General features: G+C 38.6%; 2 long non-coding RNA genes and 1 pseudogene across 2 annotated transcripts; 1 reads left to right on the top strand and 2 right to left on the bottom strand.

Annotated features, from left to right (window-relative positions):
* Positions 1 to 7,476: 7,476 nt before the first annotated feature.
* LOC123474330 lies at positions 7,477 to 8,480 on the top strand. Its single transcript, XR_006648958.1, has 2 exons — positions 7,477 to 7,962; positions 8,028 to 8,480. It is a non-coding gene; the product is annotated as an uncharacterized LOC123474330 (long non-coding RNA).
* A 1,082-nt stretch (positions 8,481 to 9,562) lies between these two features.
* On the bottom strand, positions 9,563 to 13,414 carry LOC116935703 (annotated as a pseudogene).
* A 339-nt stretch (positions 13,415 to 13,753) lies between these two features.
* On the bottom strand, positions 13,754 to 14,720 carry LOC123474329. Its single transcript, XR_006648957.1, has 5 exons — positions 14,578 to 14,720; positions 14,362 to 14,501; positions 14,076 to 14,274; positions 13,907 to 14,015; positions 13,754 to 13,830 (listed from the first exon to the last, which is right to left on the bottom strand). It is a non-coding gene; the product is annotated as an uncharacterized LOC123474329 (long non-coding RNA).
* Positions 14,721 to 22,820: the final 8,100 nt, after the last annotated feature.

Here is a 22,820-nt window from a genome sequence, read left to right as displayed (position 1 = left end):
GGGATTTCAGTGCGGAGCGTAAGAGTGATTTTCCGCCCGGTGCGAGCGCAACCTGGCTATAAATGAGCCTGTGCGAGGAGTGAACACCAACACACCCACAAGAGGTGCTTTCGTCTGGTGGAAAACTTTTAATGTTCCCCGAAAAAGGGTACCCCTTTTTCGGAGAGGGAAAATAGCCACAGTGGAGCAACCAGGGGTCTATGGCTCTGGAATATCAAATAAAAATGGAATTTAGGCCACCAAAAATAGAAAATGTTTGTACTAAACAGCAATAAAAATGAGATTTTTTGCCAAAAAAAAAATTTACTTATTCAAAATTGTATTCGAAATTATACAATTTGGAGTTACAACGAATAAGAATAACAAATACGAATAAGTACAATTTTTATTCCACGAATAATGAATAAATATTCGAAATTTTGCGTTATTCTATTCGAAATTTTATTCGAATGTTTTATTCGACAGAACATTGCAAAATACCCACTTCCTTCCAAAATTAAATTGCGACTTAACCTTACAACCTAAATTTATTTTAGCGTTGTTTTGTAGACAAATGAATTACATAACAGAGCCATCTATTTTCTTTTTACTTTAATATCTTGGACACTATGCTAAATTCAACAGGGAAGAAATTTAAAAATTTTTACCCCATGTTTTTTAAATAATTGAAGAAAAAACCAAAGGATATAAATGAAAGTATACATAATCTAAGTTAACACTAATTCTAACCACATATAAAAAATTTAAAATAAAAAAATAAATATTACTATTTTTAAAGCCACTGTCTAACCTGGTGCAGTGTCCAATATGGGTTCGATCTGCCCTACTCACATTTCAATCGATATCTTTATCGATCCAATTAATGGTCAGTTACGACAAATATCTCAAAATTGTGGCCCACACGTGCCCCTGTGTCATTTGACGCCCCATAGGGCGAAGCGGTGTTAGGATATTTGATGACTAGCATGCTAGTCACCAAATATTGTAGCTACAAAATAAAAAAAAATCGTACTGGATAGCTTATTGCTTATGTAACACTAGAAAATTTTTTTGTAGCTTTTTTTTAATTTTTACTACCCCATTTCTCTATCCGCGCTACACACCATTCGTCATCAGGCTGGGTTAAATGGCTCCAGCGTTCGGATACTAAGGGCGGGTACTGTATGTAAAATACGTAAATTGAAACCACAAATATATTTCTTTTGAAATTTGTTTATTTTTTCAGAAAGGAAGTATCAGCATAAGTAATGGGCCATCCCGTTAGCATTTGATGGTCATAAAGGCTCTAGAGCAAGTACTAGAAATGTCGAAAGAGATTGATTTGTGAAACAGGGATCTCGAAGATAAAATTGATCGGAAAATTGCTTCTCAAATTGAAGAAGATAATTTGAATGAACTTCCACTTAAAGTCGTAACTGAATTTCAAGAATTTTAGAACAAAATATTGTCGGAACCCAAAATGTTTGATGCTGTGGTAAACTCAAAAATTTTATTATTCCTAAAATCTTCACGTATTTTATACATTTGAATTCTAAGATTCTTCTAGTGAAGAGATGTGGCGGAGACACTGTTGCTAAAGCGGTATCTAGGGCGTGGGATCAAATCAGTGTCTCCTATCTGTTTTTTTTACCCTAAAGTTAAAGATAGTAAAAAAAATAGCCCGAAAAAAAAGTTAAGTTAAGTTATTCCGAAATACCAAAAAAAATGCTAAGATACAATATATTATCTTAAAAAAACAGTAAAGATAAGATATTTCCGAATTTTTATGGTGGGATAAAGATAAGATAAGTTAAGATAAGATAAAAGTTATTTTTTAGCAAAAAAAAAAAGAAAAACAATATTTGAGTCGATAAATTAATGAATTTCTGCATTGTATTGCATGACAGTCTTACTTTTAGTTTACAGTTTTACACAGCATCACGTAAACCAACTTTAAGCCCTGCGTTGCACTTGATAAGCATCAAGTTGATGAAGAGATCTGGTTTCATGGCGGAGCGTTTTGCTGATAAAATATCCGAAGCTACACTAAAAGCCCGTTCAACAGATCCTGATGATGCTGCAACGCTAACAGCATCTCTTCCGATTTCGCTTAGTATTGGAAAACGACACTGATTAGATTTCCAATACTCGAGGGGCTTAGTGACGCAAAGGTCACTGTCGTGATCCACTGGATTCACTAGAACTTCCATAGCTGTCGAGAATGACTGTGAACGACGTAGATTCCTTGATGATCTTCATCAATTTATCTCTTGTTGTGTGAACAATGTCGGGTATTATTTTGTATCTCATTCTTTCGATTCCTGGAAGTTTGTATCCAGGCACTGCTGACTGTAAAAAAGGAAAAGTTTGATTTTGAAAGTAAAAAATAATAATCAGGATTCAGGAATTCGTACGTGAATCCATTGTCGAAAACTCGGCCGACGCAAAATGTTGATTGGGATATTGTCTTTCGCTACAGCGTAACCAAGATCAAGATCAATTTTCTTCTGTCGGTCTTTGGTCAGTCGAAACTGTTGAAATGTGTGTAGGGTTGCTTGGCTCGAACTGGAATCATTCATACTTTTAAGTTTCTTGTATTTGCTGTATTCTTTAGAATGACAGAGACTTAGATGCTTCTCGAAGTTAGAAAATGAAGTAAGTTCACCAACGTAGTAGTGTGGCTTTTTGTTTGTTTGGCATTTTCCAGTTTTGCATCAAGCCCAAACTTGATGGCCAGTGCCTTTCTTTTTTTCTGCCCAACGCCAATCTGTGAAGAAATCTCTTCTCCACTTTGACTTCCAGGACTGAACAGTAAATATTGGTAATGGATTTCCGGGCGAAGGTAGAGGCTCAGTAGCTTTGCTGACTGTGGTGTTATTCTCAGCATCATCCATTGCTTCATCATCTCTCTCTTACCTTTCCTCATCCAATAGTTGCTGTTGAGCATGCGAGATAGGAATCTCATTTACGATTTCAATAAGGTTTTTTTCTCCCGGTTCCACAGAGATTCTGCCTCGACCTCTTGAAGCTGTCGATCCCCGTGTTCTTCCTACTGCCCTGTTTCCTCTGGATGCCATGGGTATGGCAGTATATAACTTGTAGGACCTATAGGATCTTAGGATGGCTACTGAGGTTCACAATGCCCTGAAAGAGAAAAACACTTCAATAATAATATCAATAAATAGGGGTTAAGCTCAAATGTGTTCTGTGAAAGTGTGAATGTGTTGGGAATTATGATGAATTGCATGAAAAAGGACTGCGCTTTAAAATTTTCCAGCTCGCTTTAGTTTTCCACACAAGTTTTTTGACTGACCTGACCATAACCATATCAATGGAAATCTGAGCGCAATCATTTTTACCAAATAGTATTTACAGAGTTATAGTATAGTAGTTATAGTCTCCATGAATCGCACACATTCTCAGAACACATTTGGCATTGGTTAATCAGTCATACCTGACTAACCTGATAGTGATAATTCACTATTCCAAGTTCCAACAGCAAGTCAGCGACAGGGAGATAACATAACAAACACTGCTGTATATAGATTATACAGTATCAGTATAAAACGAATACCAATAATAGCCAAATTGCCTGTAAGAGATTGCCTGCAACGTCCTGATTCAGGACGTTGCAGGTCCTGTCTGATAGTGACAGCCTTGGTCTTAAAATTTTCTAATTTCATCCCTCAAAGTAATTCATTTTTCTACCGCTAGATGGGATCTTGAGTATCTTATCTTTGAGGGCAAAAGTTACCATTGATTTTCATACCCTAAAGTTAAAGATACTTAATTTTAACTGAATTTGACACAAGATAAAAGATACCAAAAAGATACCAAAAATATCTTATCTTAACTTATCTTAACTTATCTTTTACAAAAGATAGGAGCCACTGGATCAAATAACAACAAAGGAGTGTCGATCTGCTTGCAATTGGTGCGGAAGAAAAAATGGGATGTAAAGAAACCTAAAATTGCAGGTTCTAAAATTGTTGCTGCTGTTCACGGTAAGTTGACAAATTTTGTTTTAAGATTGTTAATATCCAAACAATCTTTTTGTTTCAGAGGGTTTGTGTAAGACACTACCAGACGCAAATGATTCTCAGTTGAAAAAAAAAAAAAACGTTTTGTATTGGCTCCAGAAAAACTGAAAGCAGCCAAGGCTTTGTCTTCGCAAGCATCACCTGTTGGTGACGAGGAAGACAGTGACTGAGAAAAGACTTCAATGGACCAGTGTTTCGGATTTTCTAAATTTGCCGGATTTGACTCAAATCCAAATCATTGCGTGTGTTTTGAAATCCGTTCCAAATCCTAAGCTCGAAAAAATCAGCAAAATCCATTCCAAATCAAATCCAAATCCAAATCCAAATCCAAATCCAAATCCAATCCAAATCATTTTAAATTTGAGAAAATCCGATCCAAATCCGATCCAAATCCGATCCAAATCCAATCCAATTCACAATCAATTGTTAATTTTATGATTGCAACATGTAACACATAGTTACATACAAGTTCTTCTACATATTCTGTGTCAAGGTAAAAATTTTTTAAATTTCCTTTTAATTTTTTTGACTTTAATCCCTAATTTAATATCAAATAAAAACCCAAGACTTAATAGGATTAGTTTACTTTTTAACAGAAGTTTTGCTAAAAAGTCTGTTTGACTTTTGATTTCTTACAAAATCCATTTTTTTTTTAACTATAATAACAGGTTCCTTTAGATTTCTTAAGTTGGATTAAATCTTTTTATTTCTGAGTATTCTGACTGAAAATGGTGAAAAGAGCAAAAAAAAAAAGAGTTAGCCACAATTCATCATTTGTGTTTGACAGGAGTCACAGGACTCATAAGTTTCATATTTCGCTTTATGAAAAGCATTTTCGCGAAGAGAGGAGGCTTAATGCGATTTCTTTTAGCCGATGCAATGTCCGTGGCGGTGCTAAAGACCCGTTCGATCTCTCCTCCCGAAGCGGGCACCCCGAAGAGCTCCCTTGCTATCAAAGCCAACAACGGGAATCGATGGGCGTTTACTTTCCAATAACCCAAGGGACTAAAGCGCAAGTCAGAAGGACAATCATTGTCAGGAGAGCAATGATTGTCCGTCTGCAGAGTCTGCAGACGACAAGAAAGGTAAATACTAAACAGTGGCTGGGTGGTACAGGAAAAAAATTCTAAATTGGAGAAAAATCCGAAACTTATCTTTATAAAGGATTTGGATTTGATTTGAAAAAATCCGGTTTTTTTTTGTGGGGATCAAATCCGATCCAAATCCAAGCCATTGAAAAATAAGGCAAATCCAAATCCCTTAAAAATCCGGGAGGATTTGGATTTGATTGGATTTGGATTTGATTTGAAAAAAAAAATCCGAAACACTGCAATGGACATAGGTCGACAGAGAATCAGCTGTTGGTGTATTCCTGCACAGGATCTCGATTGATTTATTATATTAAAAAATTCAAGTAACGAAACGAAACCATCCAAAATAACCAAGAATCACAGGAGTTTATAAATAATTCAAGCTTCGACACCAGATCAAATACCGGATTCAGTCTGATGATATTGTAAGTTATTAATATTTTAACTTACTTTTTGATTGTCGTTTCTAGTAAAGTATATTTCAGTAGCACAAAAAATTGGGGAACAAACCTTTAAGAACTGAATTGTGAAAAGTGACTCTCTCTACTTTCTATAGAACAAAAGTTTTTATACGGGTTTCATGAAGGTCGAACTACAAGAAAATTAAGTTGAAACGTTTGAAGGGTAAATCAGTCTGTAAAACGTCTAAGGAAGAAATTACATAGAAAAGAGGAGCGTATAGAAAATTAATGTTACGTAAGAATAAAGGTTAGGAAAAATAATGAAAATAATAAAGAATAAATTGTTTTGGGTCTTTACATAGCTATCCGGTTCCAAAAGATTGCGTCTCGCAATCAATCAAGGTCAAATTTGGAACGGAATAGAAAGTGAGTCAAAACAAAACAAGAAAACAACATTAATTAATTCAACAGAACAGCTGCTTCTCGATGTGCTTTTCTTAGTGCGTCCCGGTGGAATTTGTTCCGTGGAGGCTCTCCTTGTAGAAAAGGGGCTGATGGGGCAAAAAGTTCCGGGGCGGGTTGTTGAATAGAGGCGGGTAAGTTTACAATAGTAATGGGCGGGGATGTATTTGAGGGGTTTAATAACGCGGGGTGGCCTACTTCTATATCATTATCAGATGTTTTGGTGAAGCAAGTGAAAGGGTTACAAGTACTTAGAAAAGAACAACAAGGTATGTATCTTGCAATAAGGGAACCTACTCCACAAAAATGAAAGAAAAAGAATCTGATAAATCCCATCCCTAGAAGACTACAAATGCTACTTGACCAACTAAGAATCTTAGACGACAGGGAAACGTTCTTTTCTTTTTGGAGTGAGGAAAGAAGAGTGCTCATGTGAAAAGGATTTCCAAGGTCGATGCTATGTTCTTCTTTAGCAGCAGCTATTATCTCGGCGATTGCAGCTGCGGTGCTCATCGGGTGGGGGGTTAGCGCGGGGTGTAAACTTAGTGCGAGTAGCTTATCAATTTCATACGGCAAAGTGTTGATCAAACTATGTCCTTGGATTATTACACCGGGGACGATTGGATGCCAAGAACTGTTTTTGTAGAAATGTGCTCGGCCGTTGATGTTGACGAAATTTTTGTGCCAGTAACAGGGGGTGTAAGGCGTCAGTTCCCATCCTTCAGTGTCTAAAGTGTAGTCGCCGAGTTTGGGTTGAGGACCACAGCTTGTGATTTCAGTTGTGATCGTTGAATTTTTCGGGGAGCATTGATAGACGCTGATCGATTCACCAGTGGCTATCAATTTGCTACATGTGGGTAAATTAAGGTAACTGGCAGCAAGCCATCCACTGTGTTGTGCGGTGGCGATAGCAGTTTTGTGTGCCAGCACTCGATTTTCACATTGCAGAGCTCGAATTTCTCGAGCCACTCCATTTATTCCATCGGTAGTTCGGTCTCGTGCGTATGGAGAATGTGCTGCTCCGCTGATTTCAGCCCGGATAATGTCAGCAATTTTTTCGATGTCTTCTTCCAGTGGTTTACTCGGATGAGCGTTGGTATCAGTTAAAGAATGTAAACGTAAAATAACTTTGTCCATTGCGATTACTTGTTTGTAACTTTTTTCGGATGAATTACAATATTCCTTGTTAGTTGTATTGTAAACAAAGTCAAGTTGTTGTTCGACGTCACGAATTCTTTCTATTCCACTGTTGTTAGTCAGGTAACGCTGAGCGATACCTGTTTCCACAAGCCTTAGTTTGCACTGTTGAACTTCTCTTAACGATTCTTTCCAGACAATGGTCACTAGGTTGTGAGAAACGGATCCGTTGATCCCTCCCGGTATATCGCCAATGGTTGAACTTATCGTACAGTTAGCGCACTCAGTTTCTAAAGTAACTTCTTCTAATCGACAGTTGATCAGCTGATCAGCTGTGACTTGAAGCCAGCTACCCTGCACATTTGGAATACGTTCGAACGACCACTTATTGTTTCCTAAGTAGTCCATGCTTTTGCCATGGCACAATCGGCAATCACGCATTTTTTCACATTCATGTGCATTAACTTCGATTGGCACTCTTGATTGACTTGGAGTTTGCCAACCCCAGAAGTCAGTATAGATGTGTTTCTTTTCCAGCCATATGGTACACGAATGGCCAACAAAACGGGTGATTTGGGGAAGAGTAGAATGGCATGCACTCTTTTGGGCGAGTTACCAAAAGGACTCCAGGGGAAACGACTTTTGGTTGCAGGTTTCCGACACTTGGACATCTGGCACACGACGCCAGGACATCTGCCCATCGACTTTAGGACTAGTGGTTCCCGACATTTGGACACACAACAAAATGTTGCTGAACCCAAGTAGCAGAATACTCGACCAGTACTCAGCGACGAAAAGACTTCCAGTTAAACGACGAGTGGACTCCCAGGCAATCGACGTTCGAACTCCCGGGTAATAGACATTTGGAATCTTTTTGTTTTTGTTTTCTTTTTTTTCGAGTGTTCTTTACGACATAGGAACTCCTCATCCAGCGACAAAAGGACTCCCAATCCAGTGTCGCACGGATTTGCTTATTTGTTGCAGCTGAAGGATCGTTAAGAACATAGGTATTTTTAATTGACTATGATTATTGTATAGATATTTGTGCTTACATTTATCGGCTGGATAACTTATTTATTTTTATTATAGAAGAAAAGTTTAATTACAATTATGTAAATATTGTACTCTGAAATGGAACGAACATGGGTAACCATGTTTGTTCCAGTCAGACTTCTTTCCCTTCTTGCATTCTGAAATGGAACGAACATGGGTAACCATGTTTGTTCCAGTCAGACTTTTGACCCTTATTGTATTCTGAAATGGAACGAACATGGGTAACCATGTTTGTTCCAGTCAGACTTCAGAACACAAACAGATTGTAGTTCAAATGTTAATGTATTAAACAACATAAATACAAAATTCTTCGTTCACGGTTGTACAATTTTTCTGGGTAGATTCACATATGGCAATCACGATCAAACGTAAATTTAAACAGTGCTTGGTTACACTTCGGCAGGACATAAGGAAAAAAAAATTATAACTTAAAAAATAACACAAGGCTTAAAAAATAACACAGGCAAGGAAGCCCCTTAAACAACTGCTTGCCGTCCACGAACTCCAGGCCTTCGCTGTCTTCTTGCACGCTAAATAGAATAGCTTTAAATTAGAAGCATAACAAAGGTAGCCTAAGTATTAATAACGTACCATTGGCGGATTGTCCACCGGCTCACGTGCCGGTTCAAAAAAATTTGAACACATTTCGAGGAAATGGTACACGTTGACGCGGCCACTTGTCAGCAACTCTTGATTTCCAATGATGGTTCGGTCAATAAAGCGCTGATTTGGCACTTGAGGTCTTCTTATTGGTTTGTTTTTTGCGACAAGATCACTGTCTATCCGAACGTCTCGTTCAACTTTTTGTAAATGACCTTTTCCAAAGGAAAACAATTAAATAGGGAGAAAATGTAATGTAAATTAGTTGAGCTCTACTTACGAATAAATTTCCAAAAATTTTGATGTTGTCCGTCGCACCGTCTATTAAACCAACGATGGAAACTTTCGACTTCGTTATTTGTTTGCCTTCCATCCCCGCTTACACAGAATTTCCTTGGTGTTACGATTAACATCCAGTAGTTATGAAAATATGCAAAAATTCTTCGGAATGCATCTTTTACATCTTCAGGTTCAGCTTCCAGTAAAGCCACAGAATTATTTTGAATTAGCTGTCAAAAGAATAATGAAAAGGGGGCGGAAAGAGTTCATTAGACAACTTTAAATTTTACTCCAATGTACTACATATATATATATATACAGCTTGACATAGGGAACGAAATAATTTTGGGCAGAATTTTAGTGCATAAAGGTGCTATTCAAGAGCTTAAAGAAACCATAATATAAAAGCAGTAAATAAAAACAAACCAAAAATAAATACGCGGATGAATATAAAATCGTACCTCGAATCCCTCCAATGCGCTTTCGGATGGTAAAAGAGCAATCGCAATTAATAGTTTTACTACTTTTTGTACATTTGGACGACCGTAGGCAACTTGTAGACCCTCACTGCACACCCGACGATAAATTGCCTAGAATTAGGAATGAAATTGTTAAAAGCTTAATGGCATACAATGAAATTTGTATAGCAACATAGAATACCTGGCCAAAATGGAACCAGCAACCTCTGGCTCTTCCTTGTGGGAAAGCTCTTTTGCTTGAATTCAGAATAGCGAATTCATAATCGCTTATCATAAGACGCACGCTAGTGGCATCTCCTGGAAAAAGGGTGTCCAATTTGCGGAGAACTTGAGCAAAAATCAAGTCATAAAGTGACTCAGATTTTCCCGTCATCATTGCATATGCAACAGGGAATATCTACCGGAGGGAACATCAAGCATTAATTGAAAATAGTTACTATAAGCTTAGACAAATGCACTTACGTGTCCGTGAGCTGATATATGAATTGTAAACAGCTGAGAAAAACCCACGGGAAGGGTGGCGAAAGTCGCATCACTATATATTTCCGAAGATGTTCTTAGGAGAGACAGAATAGCAGGGCAGCTGATAAAAACAAGTGCGCTTGATGTCTCGGTTGACACTAACCCATCCCAAAAATCGACATCAGTACCTAGCGCTTTCCTGAAATACAATTTAGTAATTCAGATAAGCCATGCATAAAAATATATTTATTTATACCTGTAGCGATCGTTGGCCGCCAACATTGCCGCGGCTTCAGCTACTGATGCTGGGTTTGCGGGCTCCGCTCTTCTTTGAGCCCTCTGCATCGCCCGTTGCACGTTTTGGTTATAACCAACATTAGCGCCTGGAGTTCTATAAGCAATAAGATTACGCTCACGGAACTTTTAAATTGCTAACTAGAATATAAACTTACTCGGCACGGACGTCCTCAAAAACATGCCTTGCTAACCTTCCTTCCAATTGGGCACGTCGAAAAGCCTCCGCCAATACAGCAAAATTTTTCAGTTCCGCTTCATCGTTGCCATGATTGTGTTCAAATCCGGCATGTCGGTAGTTCATGTTTGGTTGAGCAATAAGTCGAAACTTACATTTATACTCTCCCCTTGATTTAGAACATCTAAGTTTCCTTTTTAATAAAGGTTGTTATGTATTACAATTATCACACGAACTATAACATTTAGGTACTTACTTGAGTCCTTTGGTATTTACGCCATCTTTGTGGTATGTGAAGAAATATTGGTCACAAAGAATGGTAGAATTCGATTTTTTTCCTGGCACTAAACGTAAGTTGTATTCCATTTCAGATCGACCTACCTTGCTGCTGTCTACGAGACCAATGCCTAACCATTGCCCAGCTGGGCCTGTACTTCAAACTTGAAAATCCTTTGGGATTTAACAGAAAAAAAACAAACAAAATAATACTTATCCGCCTCTCTCGAACTCAGGTCATCGACCCCAGAAACCCCCTGTTATCATCCACTTCATTAACAATACCCAAGGGAATTAAACCACTGAAAACGGTGTACAGAAAAGGTTACGGTGGATAATTGGTGTATTAGACTCAACGACACCAAACAGATATATATGCAAAGTGACGTTTGATCGTGCCATCGTGTTTTTGGTTTTGGAATCGTGGCAAAACATTTTCAGTAGATTCAACGGAGTGTAGTACATCTTGTTTGAACTCGATGTGCGAGTTAATCGAACGAGGTTTGTTGGTGGTGGAGACTGGCATTTTGGGTTCGTTTGACACCACCTGCCCACCACTCAACAATATCGGCATAACTCTTGTCTTTTGTTTCGGGATCACCAAGTAATTGACATAATTGACACATCCCATCTTCGGGCTTGTTTTTTACTACGTATTTCGCCTTCCAGCGATAGTAAGACAAGTACAGCTTATCGTCGACCATCAGTTTATTCAAATAATCGGCCAAACGCTCGGGACTGTCGAAGTCCATGGCGTTCACGTACGATCCAGTTGGAAGGTACATGAAATAATCAGCTCCTCCATACACCACTGGAACTGCGTTGTATTGCAAGGGTCGGTAGAGTTTCTCAGTGACGTAATCTAAGCACAAAGAGTTTTCGAAGTTTTCGAAACTCAGGTAGAAACGATAATGATGACTGATGGCCAGGTTGCAGGCCGTATCGTTGGGGCATTGATGCTAGCTTCCGCGCAAGTACCGAACATGTCCACTGGAATAAATTGCGATAAATTACGGGCCAGCGCTTCACGCCGACTGTGCTTGTTACAATGTGAAACGAACCAGGCGACCGTTCGGTTTTTAAACGACAAGTCAATTTTGACGGGAACTGATGTTGAATTGTGATTTTCTTGAACGATTTGGTTCTGTGTATTTCGTGGGAATTGGATGCAGGACGGAGAAGCAGCGTCAATACACTGCATCCGTCCGTGCGTATGCAAATCAACGATGTCCGAATCACGACGATAAGTCATCGTCCTATTGAAGTAATTTCGGAGTAAAGGTTGCCGCAACATCTTCAGGTCCGTGTGCAATGGCGATTCGTAAAGGAGGAAGACGTAATGCTGATGATGCAGCCGCCTCCATCCGCCCGGAGGCAAATCGTTCACGTTGATATCACGAGCTGGCTTGCCTCTGTCACTGGCTTGATTACTGGCCGGACATTCGACGAACGGTGCCCGTCCCGTGCCGAAACCAAAGTCCGTCATCCCGAAACACTTTGTCCAGTAGAGAATGATAATCTTGCGATCGCATGGATATGCAGGCCGTTCGATTGCCGCTGGAATCTGCATAATGATAGCAATTAAACATTCTGACGAGGACATAAAGCGTTTCAGAATCAACAAGCTGGAACACGGTGTGTATGATAAATCGATGGCATATATTTTATACCTGTTGATGATGTGGTGAGAACTGGTGGCCACAACGGCCTGGCAACATAAGTAATAAACAGCGAGGACAGCTCCGAGGAAGCTGCTACTGGAACATAACAACGTTTTGGACGAGCACCACCTTCGGTTCATCCATGAATTCAACCCTTTGACTAGCGTCATGTCAAAACGATGTCCCATCGTCGTCAGTTAAGTTGGTACTAAGCCACACACACACACAAAATGAGGAATTCTTTCATGTCAACTCTTTGAATTTTCATTTTTGCGGCAGGAGGGAGGAGTGAGCCATAAACAGGTGGTATACAGTTGAAAAAAAAAAAAATGTGCTTGTTTCTCGTGTTTACTGAAACCGAAACTCTCATTTTTATTTCCGGCTCTGTTGTTCCAAAGACGGGAATGCTTTCGATAGTCACGACTGCTGGAAGATATCCTGCATCGAAAAGAGGTGCATCATTCTTTCAGCTTTCAAAGTCCCCCCTTGTCTGCGGGGATACGAACTGTGTCTTTGCTGGCTAGCAAACGTGAATGAGTCAGATTCAGAAATGGTCTCATATCGATTCACAATATTTTGGTTTATTGACGTGTATGCAAAATACTCCCTAGCTATTAATTACATAAATAAATTAACAAAACGATGCTACTCGTTAACGTATGATGCGTAATAATGCAATCAAAACAAAGCGATGGATTAGCGATCCACCACGTCAACGTCATTGAAGGTGTGGATGGGTGTGGATCGAGAATGCAAAACATCTAAGTGGATATGTTGTATGGCTGAATATTGACAACGATGCGAGTGCAAAGAGGTCCCAGCTTCAAACTGAGCCTCGTGTATCTCAAATCGACGAGCCCGTCCTTTTTAAATTTTTTCCAGCCTTCGTTGCTCACCGACATCCGGTCCGTATTTGGAGTGGCTCTCGGACGCGACATGGTTTTGTAATGAACCACCTGCGACACGTCGCCGTCGAAAGCTCTGACTACCGTCAGATTTTGTGACTTGGTACGTTGAAACATTGCGGTCACGGCCCCGAGAAAGTTCCAACGTTCTCCGTTCAACCGTGGCAAGTTGATGAACATCGGCTTCAAAGAAGCTCAGCTATCGCAAGAGGAGTACCAATGTATCATCTTACACGACGTTGACATGCTGCCGGAACACGACGGCAATCCCTACACCTGTCCGGAAGATGGAAAACCGAGGCAGATGGCCTTCTCAGTCGATCACTGGAACAATTACAAGTATAAACGTATATCAGACATTCACGTTGAAATTGGCTATAAGAAAATTCATTGGTTCAACAGTTTCAAAATAAGATGTCGTTATAAAGTATTTCTTCTTCAATGAACTAGGTGTTCATGTCAACTACATCGAATTCCAAATTCCGGCCAATGGGCATTATGTAAATTATGCTTCCAGCACCATTATTAGTTCGCTGTAACAATGGATAAATGTTCAACAGGTTAGAAGACAAAGCAAAAAGACCAAACGGAATAAATAACACGACTTACCTGAACATATGCCATGTCCGAGGACATATCCAGTAAAAAAGTAGCTGGCAGAGTCTTGCGGAACGATTTTCCATAAACATATTGGTGTCCAGCTAAAGGTGGGTAAGTCCTTTAGTTTATGCAAATCTGTTAGTGTAACGGGTGATGTATGCAAGCAAATGAATCTTACCTGAAAATTACTCCTGCAATTCCTTTGCAGTAGCATCGGTGAAGACTGAAACTTCTTTGAGACCTACTCCAAGATTGCTTAACTGAACGTAGTCCTCGCCAGTTGGAATTTTCTCCGTGTTTTGGCATGGAAGGCAACAGAATTTGCGTTTTATTGTTCTCCTATTTTTGCTACCTTTTTCCCCAGCTATCACATTATGCTTAGAAAAATATGAAAAATATACGCAATCAGGTTATTTAATATTTGTCGAACCTTAATTATTAAACAAATTGAATATTTTAATTACCACAGGTTTTTCTGAGATGTCCGTCTTTGCGGATAAAACTACCGGTACTGGTACTGCATCTGTGCCACTTACAACTACAACTAAATCATCGTTAACATGGGCTGTTGCCTCAGGATCAGTGGCTGGGGTTACACTTTGTTCTGTAAATAACAATAAAATACATGCATTAATTTGTTTATAAAAATGAATGGAATTCTTCCATGATATTACTCTTACCTCCATTTTTACATTTTGCAATTACACGTACTAGGTGGTCATATCCGTACCACACAATGTCTCGGATGACATTAGGAGCAAGATCATAATTGGATGTTTCCATTGCAACACCATATCTTATTGCATATAAAAGTATCGTTACATTAGAAACTTCAGTATATAAAAACTTAGTAAGATTAACCTCTGGCATCAGCACATAATGTATTAGTTTACGAGCTCCAGCTCGAGAAAGATCACTTGATGGGAAAATAGTATCTATATTATTGGTAAGATACGTTTCAATCTCACCAAAAAGCTAATATTAAAGACAATTAGACTTGTGACGAGTGAAAAGAAAGCATACTGTGTAAACAAAATACTTACGTCATTTATCCTTTTCGGGTTGTCAGGAGATGCAATAATACCATACGTGGCATTTACTTTTAACCTACCCCAATCGTGTCCAATTGCAGCTTGCATTACCAAACTGTCCTGTTTTACGTAGGTACTTAAGTGGGCCAGACATTCTTGCGATTTCACAAAATTCTGGACTAATTCGTAAACAATACTTTGGTTTTCGTTAAAGGACATGTCCAAAAAGTAAATAAAACAATGACACAATTATTGCAAGTGGCACTAAACTCACGCAATTGTATTCAATTTTTGTACATTACAGTAATAAGAGAATATATAATCTAGCCGATAAATCCAAGCTATAAATATAAGATAAATATAAGCTAGACAATAATTACAATGAAATATGAAGACCAATCGAATTTAAAATACTTACCGAAAGAAAAAGAGTCCAAACGTCGCTGGCCCGGGAGTTCACTTGTCGTAATCTCGTAAAGGACTTGCTGGGTTCAGCAACATTGATTGTCGCGCCCAAACGTCGGGAACCAGTAGTCCTAACGTCGCTAGACAGATGTCCTCCTGTCGCGAACCGGTCGTCCTAGTGTCGAGTGACAGAAGTCCAAGTGTCGGAAAACATGGAGTCCTTTGGGCAACTAGCCCAAAAATCCCTATCCCGAGTAGAATAGACATCATAATATACTGGAATAGCGGGAAGAGGGCTTATTTGATAATCACAGTCATCGCTAGTGAATTTTAGGAACCCTTTTGGCTGAGCAGCCGTACAATTACAAATAGTGATGTTAAGAGGATGGAGGCGACAGAAAAACGGTATGATGAGGAGGGGTAGAAGACATAATATATGAGAAAAGTAATTTCAAAATCAATTTCAGGGATCCGTTCTATGAATTATTAAGATTACTAATACAAAGTTTTTAGAATTTAAACACGATTTAAAGATAGTTAAAGTGATTCGAACGTAAATAAAAAAAAAAATTTACAGCAATACAATTTCATAATTTGACAACTGGTTTTAAAAGATTCCGAGGACGTAACCCGAGGCGACGCTCTGGTTGTATGGGTAAGGTTGACGTCTCTGGAATCGGTTGGGAAGGTAAGGAAATTGTTGGTGAACTTATCATTAAATTTTGAGTAGGAGGAATTGTGGGTGGGGGTCTCATTAAATTTTGAGTAGGAGTTTCTTTTTCACAAAGAATTTGTTCTAACTCAGATTGAAGGTTTGTTTCTAGGGGTAGAGAAAAAGATTCGAGTTCATCTACGGTTTCTTGTACGAATTTTTCGGCTTGTTTCTCAATTCTTACATAAAAAAAGTCGACACCTGGTTCGTCTTTCCAGATCATTGACTCAAATAGGGGTTTTATTCGATTCACATGTACAAGCTGAGTTTGTTTTCCTACGTCTTGTTGTATTTCCACAGTACTATTGTTGCTTACTTTCAAAATTCTAAAAGGGCCTATAAAACGTGGAATGAGTTTTTTACTAATTCCCGCCAAGGGCGTTCGCATATCCAGTAAAACTTTATCTCCTACGTTAAATTTTTGCTCTTTTACGCGTTTATCGTACTGGGCTTTTTGTTGTTCACGAGCTTGGGAAAGATTGATTTTGACAAGCTGAAAGGCTTCGTGTAAGCGTTTCATAATTTGACTTTTATAGTCTGAGGGAGTAACTATTACTGGGGGAAGAGGACGGAGGAATTGATCAATCGGCATGACTGGATCACGACCGTGATTTAGAAAATATGGAGTCTCAAGTGTCGACGAGTGGACAGAATTATTATAAGCGAAAACAACGGGGCGTAAAATATCCTCCCACCGCTCGAATCCATTCTCCAAATATTTCCTTATCATTTCAACAACAGTTTTGTTGAATCGCTCTGTCTGCCCATTAGTCTGAGGGTGATACGCAGTTGTTTTCACGCGTTTAATGTTTAAAGCTCTACAAAGCGCAGAAAATAATTCAGAAGTAAAATTACTGCCTCGATATGTAATTATTGCTTTCGGGGGACCATGATGTAAAATAATTCGTTCTACTAAGGCTTTACTAGTACTGAGGGCGGTACAGTTGGTAAGAGGAATGACTTCTATCCATTTAGAAAAGTAATCCGTGATTACTAATATATAATTGTTTCCCTGAAGTGAATGCGGTTTGATTGGACCTAGGAAATCTAAGCCCAATACTTCAAAAGGTCTTGTAGCGAGGTCTAACGGGTTGAGATAGGCTTTCGTACTGTGCACTCGACGTCCCAGCGCACAAGGTTAACAAGAAGTGCAATATTCCTTAACATCCCGTAACATGGTAGGCCAATAGTATTTATCCCTTAGACGAAAGAATGTTCGTCTAGTTGCCATATGTCCTAACAATGGGGAATCATGGTATTCTTGTAAAAGTTGCTTTCTCAGAGAAAGTGGAAGAACCACTTGACACTGTTCAAAGTTTCTTCTTTTCACTGACGTAGATTCGTAGTGTTAACATAAAAGACCATTTTCTACAAAGAAATAATCTATTTCACTGACCCAAGAAGGCATCGGGCCATCTTCTTTTTTCCAAGTTTCATTTTGTTCCAAAAACGTAACGATTGCTTTGCACAGAGAGTCTTTCTGCTGTTCTTGACACATTACGTTGTTGTCTGCAGGAATGGCAGATATTAGATTCATCGGTATTCTTGAAAGAAAATCAGCATTTTCGTGTACTCGACCTGGTCGGTACTTAACACTGAACTTCATATTAGATAACAAGATCGCCCATCTACCTAGTCGCCCTGTTTCGTCTTAAAAAGTCTGCAACCACTGAAGAGGCCTGTGATCGCTTATAATAACAAAAGGTTGATCTTTTAAGTAATGTCGGAAACGTTTTATCCCAAACACTACTGCTGCGGCCTCTTTTTCTATTGTCGAATACTTGATTTCCCCTTTATTAAGATGTCTGCTTGCATAGGCTATAGGTTGGTCCTTTCCGTCTTTCATCTGAGAAAGGACGGCTCCTAAGCCATAGTTACTTGCGTCCGTGTAAATCAGAAAGTTCTTCGAAAAATCCGGATATATCAAGATAGGTTCTGATATTAAACATTGTCGCAAATACTCAAAAGCTGCAATTTCATCTGTTTTCCAAGTTACACTATCAGTAGGTTTTCCTTTGGTCTGTGATAACAAGGGGTGGGCGACGGTAGAGAAATTTTTTACAAATCGTCTGTAGTAACTGGCTAGTCCCAAAAAAGATTGTAATTCTTTTACTGTACCAGGTCTTTTGTAATTAACAAGGATTTCAATTTTAGCAGGGTCTGGTTTTATTCCTTCAGCCGTGATTACGTGTTCAAGATAGGAAACGGATTGCGCTAAAAATTCACATCTTGACAATTTCATTTTTAGGTGCGCGTTTTCTAAGAGGGAAAAAACAGTCTTCAAATTGCTAAAATGCTCTTCAATTGTTCTTGAAAAAATTATTATATCGTCAAGATAAACGAGACAAATTTTTCCAATAACTCTTCGTAAAACTGAATTCATCAGTCTTTGAAACGTTCCCGGGGCGTTGGTTAAACCAAACGCCAAACGATTCCATTCGTATAAATTATCATCGACTATGAAGGCTGTTTTTTCTTTGGATTCCTCCTCGAGCTCAATTTGCCAATATCCGGAGGCAAGATCTAATGTGGAAAAATACCTCTGTCCCACAAGTAAATCTAAAACGTCGCTAATACGAGGTAAAGGGAAAGAATCTTTTTTTGTAATTGCATTTAATTTTCTAAAATCTATACACAAACGGACATCCCCTGTTTTCTTACTTACTAATACTATCGGGGCTGCCCACGGGGACATCGAATAACGAATTATTTTATTTTGCATCAGTTCCTCAATGATATTTTTAGCTATCTCTTTTTGTTTTGGAGACGTGCGATATGCCCTTTGACGAATAGGACCTTGTCCTTGTGTGTCAATGACATGTTTTACTAAAGTAGTATGGCCTAACTCACTTGTTCTAAAAGCAAAACTGTTATAATTATTTATTATTAATCTACGCAAATTCTCTTTGTTTTCCTCATCTATGTCTGGAAGAGCCGACTCAACGGCTGCTGTGTTGATTGGATCTGAAGCTACGCTAATTGAAGCCATTGTTTCAACAGGCTTTCTTGAAGGTCTGGAAATATGAAGGGTTCCTAACACTGTAAGGCGAGGTAGAAATATGGTTTTATCTGTTCCATTAACAGCCACCACACGGAGCGAACGATTTGGTGTCGTAGAGATGTAGGGTTCCAAGCTAAGCCCGGAGAGAATATTACAGCATCTAACAAAATGACAAGTATTGAGAGGGTTGAAAGGGTGAGTTTCCTCTTCTCTAGTCTCTAGGAGACTAGTGGAAATTGGAGGAATTCTCAAAGATTTGCTAATCACAAAGGGATTTTCTGTTTCCTGGAAGTGATCAATTTCCGGGACTTGGTAGATGGACTGTTGTTTTCCGTTATAGATAAACTGATGTTTCCAAAGTGCATCGCGCCCTAGAACGCAATCTTCAACAATTCCATTTACGATTATGAATTTCTGCCTAAGTGCTTGGCGTGGCGTTTCTTCTGCCACAAAAAAGTTAACGGTAATTGTGCCTTCCGTGACGAGGCGCCTGTCATTTATGCTGAAAAGATCCACATCTACCTCTTTAGTGAAATTAATTAATTCCTTTCCTTCTTTAAGCTTATGAAAAAATGTGCTGCTAATAACGCTTCTCTCGGCTCCAGTGTCAAACAGCGCTTTTACAACAGAATTTCCTATTTTTATTCTTATCCTAGGAACTGTAGATTTTACTGCTAAACTATTTATATGATGTCGGGGCTTTTTCTTAGTTCCACCGAGGGGCCCAACGCTTACATCGGTAGTTTTTAGTTTCCCCTTTCTTCAAACAAAGGGAGTTTTTTCCCATTTCCGTCATAACCCTCTGGAGGAGTGGGTTTCAAATTTTTTATCTGGGGACAAAAGTTTGCTCGGTGTCCAATTTCTTTACAACGAAAACATTTATCATTAGCTTGACTCTCCCTTGCTTTACAATTGTTTATTGAGTGATAGCCCCAATCGTTGTGAAAATCACAAAAATATAAATCCCCTGTTTTATTGATTGGAGGGTTTAACTGTGGTGAGCGCTGTGAAAAACTCACGTTTCTCCTGGTGGACAATTGTCTTTGCATTTTCTCCATGTTTTCTTCTAAATGTTTTTGGTGAGTGTTTGATTCCACCTGGGAACTAAGGCGATCTAAAGCTTCCTTTACTTTAGTAAATTCTCTATTAGGTTCGACGTATTTGGCCTGAAAAGCATTTAGTCTGGATCTAACTTGGGCTTCTTCTACTGCCATGGCCGTCATTTCAGCTTTTTCTATGAGTTTTTCAAAAATTGCGAATTCTTTATAGTTAAGTCTGGTCTGGACGTCGAAAGACAGCCCTTCCAGAAATCTGTCCATCATAATTTGTTCTCTGGAAAAAGCTGTTGCTTTATCTATCGTGGATTTTATAGGATACGCTAAGTGGAAGGCCTTGCGTATACGATTCGCATAACGTCTCATATTCTCTTCGGGTTCCCGTTGCATATTATGAAATTCAACGCTTTGTTTACATCTGGTCTCTGTAGAGTGGAAAAGTTTAATTAAACGCTCCTTTACTCTGTCGAAATTTGCGCGCTAATTGGGTTTTCAAGTTTAAAGTTATCAAACTCATCAGCCGCTTCACCATACAATTTGGTGAAGCGTCATTGCTTGGCTTTGTTGTAACTTTTTATTTTTATCGATGGCGTTAGAAATAAAATTGTTTGTGTTTCCTATACTGTTTACTTTTGACGGACACATTACTAAGGGATTCATTTTAGGAATGGAGCTGGTAACTGAGTACTTTGGAGTTGCTCCGTTATTACTTTGCTTATTGTACATGCTTGGGATTTTTACACTTTGTCCACTTAACGCAAGTGGTTGTGTATGTAAAGGGGTTGAGGTAAGATATGAAGGCTGAGAGCTAGTTCTAAAAACAGGCTGTCCATTAGGCTTCGTTTTCTGAGAGGAATTAATGCAACGTTTAGTATTCGTTAGAACGTGTTGCACAATACAATCAGCTGCTTTAGAAGCATCCTCATAATCCATTCCGGATTCCATCAAACGGCTCAATTCTTTTACGTATATTTTAATGGGCATGTCTTGGTTTGTTTCTTCTGAAGGTTTGTTTTGCATGATTTTGTTTGACTGGTCAACGATCGACGCTGGAGTAAAGGAGACTTTCCGACTTTGTAGTCCTTGATACGGTAAATAGTTACACGGAGTGGACGCTAACTGTGATTGAGGAATTTGAGTATTCATACTTGACTGTGAATGAGTAACCGCCGGATAAGTGATTGTTGTGGTACTAGGGTTCGATTTAGGACAATCTAAAGGAATCTGATCACCTTGCGTGTGGATTTCCGCTCTTACAATTTTGATGGGTACGCTGTTTTTAGAACTTTCCTCCTCAGTTTCGAGTGTTACTAAAGATTGGGGCACTAACTCTGATTCTGACCTACTTTGTTGTTCTCCCGAGTGCACTGATTCATACTCTGAATCAGTACTTTCGTAGTATGTTTTTAGAACACAGTGCTTAAAGAGTTCAATTGGTGTCAAATTTGTGGGTTCGGTTAAGAGTAATGCTCTTAAGGCTGTTCCTACTTCTTTGTTTGTTAACTCTATTTTTTTTCACTTCGAAGTAAATACTGCAATTCAAAAATAAGATCGTCAACAGGAATTTCCGTTATTCTCGTATTTCCGTATTGCTGATAAAACCATGCCCGATCTTGGTTCTCTTCATTTATTAGTTCTAGGTTTCGGAAATCTATAGAGATATCTTCTGTGTTTTCTACCCTATCTGTTGTTTTTTCAAGGTCCGTAATTGCCCGAGCCTGTTCTAGAAGTTGATTATATGATAGCAATTCTCTTGTCTCCTCGCCTATCAGGGGTTCGACTACGGTTTCGTCTTGTGATGATACTTGCATATTAAGTACTTCGTTCCACTGATCATCATTTCTCAATTCTTTAATTTCATTGGAATCAAGAAGATCAATATCGGATTGATGTGGGCTATCACTATCTAGTTCGACACCTAGATTTTCGTTATTTCTCAAAATTGACGTCGACCCGCCTCCTGATCTTAACGGAGTGAACCTTTCACGTACTGATCGAACAAATCTTTGTATTAGTGGTCCTTTTCTTACAGATCTTCTTTCTAAAGTGGTTTCTAAACCGCTATCCTCATTTGCCCTAATCTTGTATAACGAACTAATTCCTAACAAAGCATGTTCTTTTATAACTTATGAAAAGTTATAAAAAAAAATTCAACCAAATTAGAAGCCAAAAAACGAAGAGAAGGTAATAAGTAACACTTGTTACCATAAAAATTTAAAACAAACAATAAAACAAACAAAAAAAAACACACGCTATTCAACTTAACACGAAAGCCGAGTTCGACTCTGCTGCCACCAAATGTAAGTTATTAATATTTTAACTTACTTTTTCATTGTCGTTTCTAGTAAAGTATATTTCAGTAGCACAAAAAATTGGGGAACAACTCTTTAAGAACTGAATTGTGAAAAGTGACTCTCTCTACTTTCTATAGAACAAAAGTTTTTATACGGGTTTCATGAAGGTCGAACTACAAGAAAATTAAGTTGAAACGTTTGAAGGGTAAATCAGTCTGTAAAACGTCTAAGGAAGAAATTACATAGAAAAGAGGGGCGTATAGAAAATTAATGTTACGTAAGAATAAAGGTTAGGAAAAATAATGAAAATAATAAAGAATAAATTGTTTTGGTTCTTTACAATATGAAAGTCAAGAGCAATCCCTCCCTGTCCCATGTAGTATTGTTAGCTATGCTTCAAAAGAGATGGTTACTGGTCTCGATTT

This window comes from Daphnia magna, linkage group LG7, assembly GCF_020631705.1.
Source record: "Daphnia magna isolate NIES linkage group LG7, ASM2063170v1.1, whole genome shotgun sequence".
NCBI lineage: Eukaryota > Metazoa > Arthropoda > Branchiopoda > Diplostraca > Daphniidae > Daphnia > Daphnia magna.
The sequence above is the reverse complement of the archived record's forward strand: the minus strand, read 5'-3'. Positions and strand labels throughout refer to the sequence as shown.